The sequence below is a fragment of the Taudactylus pleione genome, unplaced genomic scaffold (assembly GCF_031769625.1).
Source record: "Taudactylus pleione unplaced genomic scaffold, aTauple2 ptg000314l, whole genome shotgun sequence".
Classification (NCBI taxonomy): domain Eukaryota; kingdom Metazoa; phylum Chordata; class Amphibia; order Anura; family Myobatrachidae; genus Taudactylus; species Taudactylus pleione.
The window spans coordinates 1,379,968-1,392,151 of record NW_028284715.1 but is presented as its reverse complement, the minus strand read 5'-3'; positions in this window follow the sequence as shown (position 1 = coordinate 1,392,151).

The window sequence follows — 12,184 nt, the reverse complement described above, 5'->3', positions numbered from 1 at the left end:
TAAGGTTCCGCATTTTCAAGATCTAGATGGCTGTGGCAGATGTATGGAAGATAAAAATGAGACATTGTGATGTAAAATCATCCTCACAGGGGGATGAGGTCATTATCCCGACAGTCGGGATACTAGCGCTTAGAATGCGCCGGAATCCAGACACCTGGCATAATCCTGGCACCGGCATCCTGATGGTAATTAATGGGTTTAGGGGTAGGTTTAGGGGAAAGGTTAGGGATGGGTTAGGCACTAGGGAGAGGGTTAGGGTTAGGCACTAGGGGGGAGGGTTAGGTTTAGGTTGCAGGGAGGGGGAGGTTAGGTTTAGGCACTAGGGGGGAGGTTTAGGTTGCAGGGAGGGGGAGGTTAGGTTTAGGCACTAGGGGGGAGGGTTAGGTTTAGGCACTAGGGGGGGTTTAGGGGTAGGGTTAGGATGCTACCTGATAAGTGTCGGTATCCTAACCCTGTCGGGATGCCAGCCGGGACCCCGAGCACTGGCATCCCATACCTAACCCCTCACAGATGGTCCATACATGTCCCAATCTGAAAGACATGGCAGCAGTGGAGACCAACTTTCTTGCAAGCAACAGAGGACTGTCATGATCCAGTGCAAGAATTCCTCTGTGGAGGACGGTGAGCCGAGGGGTTCGGGTGACTAGGGGAGTGACTAGACTAGGTCTCCTAGTTCCGGCCAAACCCAGGTTTGGCTAGACCTGCCCAGAGGCGCTGAGTCTAACTCACTTGGTGGTTTTCTCCAGAGACCCCTCCAATTGGGATTTGGTTTTCAGCTGCACCAAGTGAGCAGGTCGCGGCCCTCTGGACAGGTATCTGGGAATGGCAGAAGACCGGAAACTATAATGAATGCAATATGACTGGAGGTGAATGGAAGGAATGAACTCTGGAAATGGAACTGAATGCTATAACAGGCAATGACTGGAAACAGTTAAGTATGCAGAAAAACACAGACATACTGGGGATTGCAAAGGCAAGAGCGAGAGGACTCAGGGAATATATGGGAATGCTAGAAATGATTGGAGCTGATTACCAGAGACAAAACGAGGAGCAAAGAACACAGACATATACTGGAGATTGCAAAGGCAAGAGCAGAGAGGACTCAGGGAATATATGGGAATGCTAGAAATGATTGGAGCTGATTACCAGAGACAAGACGTTGAGCAAAGAACACAGACATATACTGGAGATTGCACAGACAAGAGCAGAGTGGACTCAGGGAATATATGGAAATGCTGGAAATGACTGGAGCTGATTACCGGAGACAAGACACTGAGCAAAGAACACAGACATATACTGGAGATTGCACAGACGAGAGCAGAGTGGTCTCAGGGAATATATGGGAATGCTGGAAATGATTGGCTGAGACAAGACACAAAGAGAAATCAGGCATACACTAGGAGAGTGCTAAATGCAAGTGCAGATTGACACAGATATGTGCTGGGAGGTCCAACTGTGGGCTAATTAATGCCAGCAGGTAATCTGACACCTCAGTGACACAAGGAAGCTGCAATACTAGCAGCACATATACAAAGACACACAGACATAGAAAACAAAACAGTCTGGATACTGGGAGAGAACTACTCTCAGACTAGCTTGGAAGCTAATACTGGAAAATGGAGAACTGTGAACAGGCTGAAGTAACTCTCTGAAAGATTAGCACAGAGCAACGCTGGTATCACTGGAACAGAGAAGAAGAAGTTGAACAGCAACTTCCTGAAGTTCTGGAGGCGGATTTATACCCAGGGGTAGCAGATTACTGGAGCACAGCATCAGCTGACTGAATCATGCTACCATAGGTTAGGCGTACTGTCACATGAGAGGAACTGTCATGGCGGCGCCCATGATGGGAACTCCGATCCCCAGCACACACAGCCGACCATGGAAGCTCGCAAAAAGCACCTAAGGCAGAATACTCAGCCCCACATCCATCACTGCACCAGACGTCTGACCGCAAGGAAGTCAGGGGAAGCCGGCAAGGAGGTGAGAGAGGCCGATCCTAGGCTGAACCCTGACAGTACCCCCTCATTTTAGGGTGGGCACCGAACACCCATAAAGGCTCAACTGGAACTCCTGAGAAAGACACAAAAAATATATTTGAAAAACACAGGAAACTCAAAAATCTTGCTTGAAGATACAATAAGAACTGGAAAATTTAGAAGAACAAGGTTCCCAATACCAGATGGGATCTGAGACTAATAATTGGAAGAAATAGTCAACTTGGTCCAAGAAAGGTTGGTCACCAGGAAGTCATCGATTCTTCTTCTTTTTCCGAGACTTTTTCGAACCACTTGAAGAAGAAGAAGACTTAAGTTGCAAAGTGTCTTTCATGGGAACTACCGAAATTGTATTTTCATCGTACTCAGGATCATAGTCAGAATCTGTGTTATAATTCATCATCCTTATGCCTCCTTGAGTCTTATCCTTCTGGACAGGTACTGGATCTTTTTGAGAAGGACTCAAAGAAATGCATCTGAGCTTAATAGCAGAGGGTGGTACCCCAGAACTTGAGACTTTGACACAACACTAGAAGATTCTTCCTTGAGTAAAGAACCGGAGATCTTTCCTTGGGATACAGATTTTGAAATCCCTTTTTGAGATGTAAAACTTGAGACTTTCCCCTGGACTATGAGACTTGATACTCCCTGCTGGGGTACATAACTAGAAACCTCCTCTGGAGGTATAATGCTTGAACCCCCATCTTGGGGAGTAACACTTGGAAACCCTTGCTCTTGGGGTACACGACTTGAGACACCCTCCTGGGGTAAAACACTTGAACTCTTCTTCAGAAATGTAATACTCGAAATCCACCCCTGGGGGATGGCACTAGGAATCCTATCCTGGGGTGAGACACTTGAAGTCCCCTCCAGGGGAATAACACCACGAGCCCCATCTTGGGGCATTACACTGGGAACCCCGTCCTGGGGTAAAACACTTGAATTCCCCTCCTGGGGTATAACACTGGGAATCCCATCTTGGAGAATAACACTTGAAATTCCCCCTTGGGGCACAACACTGGGAGCCCCATCCTGGGGTGAGACACTTGAAGTCCCCTCCAGGGGAATAACACCACAAACCCCATCTTGGGGCATTACACTGGGAACCCCATCCTGGAGAAAGACACTTGAATTCCCCTCCTGGGGTATAACACTGTGAACCCCATCTTGGGATGAGGCACTTGAAATCCCCTCCTGGGGTATCACACTGGAAACCCCATCCTGGGGTGGAATACTTGAAATCCCTTTCTGGGGAAGAATATTTAAGGTTCCCTCCTGGGGCATAACACTAGGAACCTCCTCGGAGTATAGCATTAGAGGCCCCTCCTTGGGGTACGACACTTAAAACCCTCTCCTGGGGTATAGAGTCAGGAAACCCCTGTTGAGGTACTTGACTTGAGGCCCCTTCCTGGGAAACAAGATTTGAAACCTTCTTTTGGGTTGAGAGACTCAAGGCCTCCTCCGGGAGTACAGAACTTGACACTCCCTGTTGGAGTGTGGGACCTAAAATCCCCTTCTGGGGAAGCTGACTTGGCTTTTCCTTTCGGGGTACGCAATATGAAACCCCCGTTTGGGATGCAAGAACACAGACTTCCTCCTGGGGTGAGTGGCTCAGAACCCCCTTTTGAGGTATGGAACTTGAGACCCTTTCTTGGGGAGTAACACTTGAAATCATGGCCCACTCCTTGGGCATAACACTCGAAACGAAGGCCTCCCCTTGAGGCATGAAACTCGAAACAAAGGCCCTCTTCTGGGGCGTGAAACTCGAAACGATGGTCTCCTCTTGAGGCGTGTAACTCGAAATGAAGGCCCCCTCCTGGGGCATGAAACTCAAAACAAAGACCCCTCCCCCCTCCCTGGGGTGTGAAACTTGAAATGAAAGCCCCCTCTTGGGGTACAACACTTGTAACCCCCTTCTTGGGGAGCGAGACTCGAGACCCCCTCCTGGGGTGCGAGTCTTGGGGCCCCCTCCTGGGTTGCGAGACTTGGGACCCCCTCTTGGGGTGTGAGACTTGGGACCCACTCCTGGGGAGCGAGACTTGGGATCCCCTCCTGGGGTGCGAGACTTGGGATCTCCACTCGGGGTAAGGAAGTTGAGACCCCTCCTTGGGCTACTGACTGGAGTCCCGTATTGGGAAAAACAGAATCCGGACTGGGACCGATGGAAATGGAATCTGGGCCGTGACCAGTAGAAATGGAATGAGTAGTGTCCCTGACTTTAGAAGGTTGAAATATCCTCCCAATATTTCTTAGACGAGGGTTGAAGCATCTTGTAGCAGGGCCCCAATCAAAAACTTGAACTTTCTTTTGCTCAGTGGACATCATCTCCTTATCTGTAACTGAAGAAACTGGAATCACTGATGGATGATGGGGAGCACTGAAAGCGCAGACATTGGGAGTCACACACTTGTCACCACTTCTCAGTGGGCGCAGAGTACAGTCCTTAAGAAAGTGATTGTCATAACCGCAATATAAACAGAGATGCAGTTCCCGGCGTCGCTGATGTTCAACCTCAGTAAGTTTAGGGCGCAGTAAACTTACTTTAGTTTGTTTGGAAAAGCTGTTAGTCAAGTCAGGAGTAGCACTAGAATTCTTGGGAATAACTTGAAAAATTTTGGGAGGGAGATTTTGTAGTTGTTCTAGAAGCCAGTAGAAACTCTTCAAAGGTTCAGGGTCACGCATATCAGAAAATTGGGGAACCAGAGGACACTTGAGAGGTTCACTAGCTTTCATCTGTAGGTGTAATTGAAACTTCAGAACAAAACTGTGGAGAATTCACTGGTGGAACTTGTGGTGTGTCTGGGGACAAAGCAGCTAGAACTGAATGAATCACCATCATTTGACTAGAGAGTTCTTGCAGCTGCTGTCTGATGGATTGCAAAGCTGTCTCCTGTGCAGTCACACGAAAGAGTAAATCCTGAAACCCTGCATCACCCTGGAACCCGGCGGCTTGCATATTGGGCTGTTCAAACTGTCACGATCCAGTGCAAGAATTCCTCTGTGGAGGACGGTGACCCGAGGGGTTCGGGTGACTAGGGGAGTGACTAGACTAGCTCTCCTAGTTGCGGCCAAACCCAGGTTTGGCTAGACCTGCCCAGATGCGCGGAGTCTAACTCACTTGGTGGTTTTCTCCAGTGACCCCTCCAATTGGGATTTGGTTTTCAGCTGCACCAAGTGAATGAATGCAATATGACTGGAGGTGAATGGAAGGAATGAACTCTGGAAATGGAACCTAATGCTATAACAGGCAATGACTGGAAACAGTTAAGTATGCAGAAAAACACAGACATATACTGGGGATTGCAAAGGCAAGAGCAGAGAGGACGTAGGGAATATATGGGAATGCTAGAAATGATTGGAGCTGATTACCAGAGACAAGACACTGAGCAAAGAACACAGACATATACTGGAGATTGCACAGACAAGAGCAGAGTGGACTCAGGGAATATATGGAAATGCTGGAAATGATTGGAGCTGATTACCAGAGACAAGACACTGAGCAAAGAACACAGACATATACTGGAGATTGCACAGACAAGAGCAGAGTGGACTCAGGGAATATATGGGAACGCTGGAAATGATTGAAGACACACAGACATAGAAAACAAAACAGTATGGATACTGGGAGAGAACTACTCTCAGACTAAGAATAGCTTGGAAGCTAATACTGGAAACTGGAGAACTGTGAACAGGCTGAAGTAACTCTCTGAAAGATTAGCACAGAGCAATGCTGGTATCACTGGAACAGAGAAGAAGAAGTTGAACAGCAACTTCCTGAAGTTCTGGAGGCGGATTTATACCCAGGGGTAGCAGATTACTGGAGCACAGCATCAGCTGACTGAATCATGCTACCATAGGTTAGGAGTACTGTTACATGAGAGGAACTGTCATGGTGGCGCCCATGATGGGAACTCCGATCCCCAGCACACACAGCCGACCATGGAAGCTCGCAAAAGGCAACTAAGGCAGAATACTCAGCCCCACATCCATCACTGCACCAGACGTCTGACCGCAAGGAAGTCAGGGGAAGCCGGCAAGGAGGTGAGAGAGGCTGATCCTAGGCTGAACCCTGACAAGGACACTCAAGTAGTTATCCGTAGCATTGAACTGGAAGATGAACAAAGGCTTTGTTAGAGGAAGGTGTCACAAGCTGATCCATGTTTGTTCTTCCAGCATAGCAAGTGTAACCCCCTTCTCTATGCACATGATGCCATCATAGCCCACAAGGGAGACAAACAAATCACAAAGTTACAGTTCTCAACAAACACTTTGTAACTAAGGAATTCAGAGTCAGAGAAAGGAATATGGGTGCTTTCTACTCAACCAGCGTGCTAACATCAGGGCAGTCCTCAACAAGTGTAGGGTGGCTGAAAACATAGATAGTTCAAGAGTAATGGATCATGGCCATAGGAGGATAATAATACTCTCCTGGCCAGTCCTGTTTACCCTTGGCCCTGCTGCAGCTCCCTAGATGGCAGGGTGCCGTTCCATGCAGCCCAGATACCAAATACAGGGGCCACCGTGGCAGCAACGGTGCTGCCCCTTATGCCCTGCACCCTGGGCAGCAGCACACCCCTAGTTACAGTCAGGGCCATAGAGAGTCGGTCCGGGCTCATTGGGAAGGGGGTGTGGCCTAATTGTGGGAGGCGTGGACACGTCCCCTTAGAAAAAAAGTAAAAGAAAAAAACTATTTGCAGGGCCACTGTGAGCCCCTCAGCCCGGTGCAAATCCATCAGTGTGATCTCTCCCCCCCAGAGGAGAGGAGACTGCTGCTGCTGTCAAGCAGCAGTGGGCAGTCTACACTGCAGCCCAGCATACAGCAGCATGTGCTGGGCTGCTGACAGATAAGAGGGAAGGGGGCAGCGTCGGACCCGAGCCCCCATCGGGCCCCTCCAACAATCCCGGGCCTAGGTAATTAGTACCCGCTCCCCCTCCTCTTGGCAACCCTGGTTACAGCCCTGTATTGGGTAACACCTACTGTACCTGAAGTTGTTGTAATTAACCCGAATAACTCAAACACTATTGAATAATTTCATAGATGAGACTTTGCGTGTGAGACAAAAAGGCCGGGAAATGTAAATAAATGAAAACAAAAAACATACACAATCACAAGACGTATAATTGTGATTAGATTTAATGGGTGAAAAGCACATATTTCATTATTTAGCTCACATAAATCACATATTATATGAATAATTAAGGGAGGAGTTAAGATTCTGCATTGATGATAACTGGTTTTGATGGGTGATAATTATTATAGACATATATGTGATAATAATAGATGGCAGCGCAGAAGAAAAGAAAGGGACAAAACATACAGCAAATAATTATAACATTAGCAAACTAATATTATCTGTCAGTGACAGAGCCGGATAGGCAACATAAACCACAGTTATCTAAAGTATCGATCCTCACATTCTTTGGGCATAAAGTAACTGTCTGTCAGCAAGTGGACAAACAACAAGCACAGACTTTACAACACATGAAGAACTTGGGCAGCCAAAAAATAATTGTTTAATGTTGTGCTTTGCAGATTGGATAAAGCAGGAATCAGCAATGCATTAAGTAGTACTAGGAGCCTAAGAAACAAATAGCTAACAGACTCAACACTGACAATGTAATGTAACAGACTCAACACTGACAATGTAATGTAACAGACTCAACACTGACAATGTAATGTAACAGACACAACACTGACAATGTAATGTAACAGACACAACACTGACAATGTAATGTAACAGACACAACACTGACAATGATAGTATCCCAGGGGCATCTGGGATACTATCAGACAAAGTCTGCCTCCTCAAACATTTCATTGCAATTGCCTAAGTCATTTTATAATTTAGGGGACATATAACTATATGAGATGTGGGGGCAATTGACTTGTCCAAAATATACATAAATACATTGAACCTGATTTGGACGCAGCAGCGATGTTGAACGCAGTGAACCAATTTTTACTTATATGCATACAACTAAGTCACACTGCTCATACTTCCACATTCCGAGTCAGTGTTGTGATTGAGGCACACGGGAGACGCACCGTCTCAGAAAATGTTTTGAAAATCTTTTAGACATTCCTGGGCGGTGATGAGGGAGAGGCTCTGTGGACGCACGGAGATGGTCAGTATATATATATATATATATATATATATTATATATATATGATTTACATGCACTGCAACCAAGACCAAAATAAGATATACATAGGCCCATATTCAATTTGAGGCGAAAAGTCCAGACTTTTCGCCTGCTGGACTTTTCGCCTCCTTCGCCTGTTTTCCAGGTGGAAAAGTATCGTAAAATGATAAATGTATCTCCCACATATGCAGTATAAGCAATGTAGTGTGTAGACACAGGAGAAAAATAAAAGAGAAATAGTGCAGCACCTTAAGATAAAAGGTATATTTTTAATGACAAAAAATACACTTACAAGATGTAGGTGAATAAACAGCATATAATAAAAGTCCTTTGGTAGTAGTGTGGCAGCATCTACAGAGTCCTCCTTGGATCCATCAGATGTAACAGGAACTAGAGAGACTGGATACAGGTCCGGACTATATACCAGAGCCAATGGTGACAACGAGTGATGTCCACACGTTCCAATGGCAACAAATAGCCAAATGCTTAATGCGTTTCCGACCTTAGTAGGTCCTTCATCAGAAGCATGGCTAACAATGACATTAACTCTCCTTAAATACCCCTCTAACTAATTACAGATCACACTCACCCGGGGCTTGAATGAACCGCCCGATTCCTCTGTCGTCGCAGTAGGAATGACGTCACTCCAAGCACCACGGGACACGTGACCCACCAGTTTGCGTTCCAGAGTATGCGCTTCACCCACAGTCTGAACCGCTGTCTTCCATTGCCATCGCAGCGGAAGTAGCATGACGATGATTCCGGTCACATGACCCATGTATGTGTTCCAAGTCCTGGCTTCCTGGATCTACCCAAGGAAGGCAGAGCATACATAAACGAAATCTATGCGTTCCAGCTGTGGGTGATGGGCATGTAAATAAATAACAAAAACATATATTTCTCAATACATGGCAATCTATCATGATAATGAAAACAATTACATTAATAAAGTTGGCATATTCAACAATTAATGCAATAATAAAAAACTTATACATAATAGCAATGGGTACTAAAAATAATCAGAGAGAAAAATCTACAAAAATACAATAATAAAATGACACATTAAAAGCATAAATAGAAACATAATAACCTGAAAAAGACATAACTAAAGTGCAAAGTGCCATCAAGTTAAAAAAGCAGTTCAATTCAAACTCAAAGGTATAATTGTCTTTAATTCATAGATCCACCGCATTTCATTTCTAGACAGCCAACGCTCTAGATCTCTGGTTCTATTTTTTGGTAAAGTTAATTGAATACCCCAAAATTTGGTGATGTAACATTCTTTACACTTATGGACTTTTTTAAACTGAGCTGATACAGAATGCGTTTCTAGACCCTTTCTAATGTTGTATATATGTTCTGCTAGACAAATTTTCATACATCTAGTAGTTTTACCTACATATAAAAGGCCACATGCGCATTCTAATGGTATAATTTTTACCATTAACACTAAAGTCTTTCAGTTTACTGGTTTTACTTTTCACAGACCTACATATTAAACATACACCACATCTGTGGAAACCTTTGTTTCGAATACTCTGTCTAGTTTCCATATCAAGACTACTTCATACCAAATGGTTTTTTAAAGATGGAGCTCTCTTATAAATAAATAAAGGATGTCGAGGTAATTCTTTAGACAAAATTGGATCCTGTAGCAGAAGTTTCCAATTAGCTTTAAAGATCCTTTCCATATATCTGTGATTATTGCTGTATTGACTAATAAAAGCCCACTGAAATTTCTCACCAGCATTAGGATTTTTTCTTTTACCTTCAAAAGTTCTGTTCTATCTATGTTGTCTATTTTTTGTCTTGCTTTCTCTATTAATGAAGGTTTGTATCCCTTTTTTAGGAACCGTTCTGAGACCTCCTCTAGTTGTTCATTACAAATGATCTTATTGGTGCAGTTCCTTTTGACCCTAGAGAACTGTCCGTAAGGGATGCCATCTAACCAGTTAGCATGGTGCAGGCTTGAACGTTCAATAAAGCTATTGGAATCTATTGACTTCCTGTTATTTTTAGTTTTAAAGGAGCCATCAGACACATAAATACATAAATCCAAGAACTTAATCTCAGTTTTACTGTAATTAAAAGTTAACTTAGTGGCCATAGAATTACAATTCAAAGAATTTAAAAACTGGATGAGGGAACTCTCATCTCCTCTCCATACAAATAAAATATCATCAATAAACCTCTGCCAGGATACCAGGTTTGCCCAATGACCACCATTTTGTCAAATCTGATGGTCCTCCAAGTACGCCATGAATAGATTTGCGTAACTAGGGGTGAACCTGGTACCCATGGCAGTGCCGACAACCTGTAAATAAAAAGTGTCATCAAAATAAAAATAATTATTTAAAAGAATACATTTGATACCTTCCTTAATAAAATTTTGAAGTTATACACTCAAATTACTAGAAGTTAAAAAAATGAAACTGCTGTCAAACTTTTATCCATCTCAGTAATGGTGTAGAGTGTATTAACTTCAGCACTACATAAAAACATCTCTTCCTCCCATTTCAAAGCAGCAACTTTTTGTAAAACATCATTAGTGTCCTTCAAATAAGCTCTAGTTTTTTGTGCTAGAGGCTGCAGATAGTGATCTATGAAGGCTGAAAGGTTAGATGTTAGGCTATTACAACCTGAAATTATGGGGCATCCAGGAGGATTATTAATGTCCTTGTGGACTTTCGGTATTATGTATATAATAGGGACTGAAGGATTATGAATATTTAAAAAATTTAATTTTTTTGTGTAATTGTCCCTTCTTCCAAAGCTTTATTCAGAAAGACCATTAAAGCTTGTTCAATTCTAGAGGTGTGGTCACTTTTAAGTTTTTGATATGTGACCCCATCATTAAGTTGTCTTTGAATCTCCTCTACATATTTGTCTTTATCTAACAGGACAACCCCACCCCCCTTATCAGCGGGCTTTATTACTAAGTTACTGTCTTCTTTTAGAGACTTAATGGCCAAAAACTCTTTTTTAGTGAGTTTGGGATGAGTTCTATTATGTTGATGTTTTCTTTTTATCATTTCTTCCATTTCACTAGATACTGTTTTATTAAAACATGCTATGTAGCTACCTTTACATTGTGTAGGGTAAAATGTAGATGGGGCTCTAAATTTCAATTTATCATCTTTAGATGGTACTTGCAATGAGTTTTCATCTTTATTTAAAAAGAAACGTTTAAATGTTAATTTTCTAACATATTTCTGAATATCCAAAAAAACATCAAAAGCATTTGGTTGAAAAGAGGGTGCAAACTTTAAACCTTTCTTCAGAATAGATTCTTCATTTTCATTTAGAGTTCTTTTACTGAGATTATAAAGTTTGACATCATCCTTATTAGGTACTGTGGGAATTCCATGGTGGGAATTAATCACCTTAGAAAGATACCATGCAGACCAGATTATTCCCAAGGGTCTAAAAATTATCAAACCTCCCTCCTTTACAGCAGATGAATCTTTTAAGAAAGAATTGGATCTCATTCTGGATTCATATTCAATGTCTTTAATAAGTTTGATAATGAAGGAGAGGAGAAATACTTTGTCTAAACTCAATGAGGAAATAAACACCCTCCATACTCTAACCCTTATAAAGAAATGGAGGATTTTAGAGTAGCAGAAAAAGAGCTTTTAAGAAAAATCAATAAAAATACAAAGGAACAAAGAGATAAAAAACATAAAAAATATTTAAGAGACACTGATTCATTGACTAGATCTTCAAAGATTTTTACCACTATAGATGAAACACCAGAAAAGAAAACTAGAACTAAACATCTGTATGAAACTAACAGTAGTTTGCCATGGAGAAAAAAACACTTTATCATGAAAGAAATGAGAAGGGGTGGGAGAGAACTCCAACAATAAATAGATTTTCAAAGGTTCAATATAAACCTAGACGACCTCCAATGAAATGGAATAATTTTAAAAATAACCCATCTTATAATGTAGTTGACATGAGACAGTATAAATGGAAAAATTCATCTACCCAACAATCTTTAGGAATACCTACAAGAAATAAATTTCTTCCTTTGTCTGAAG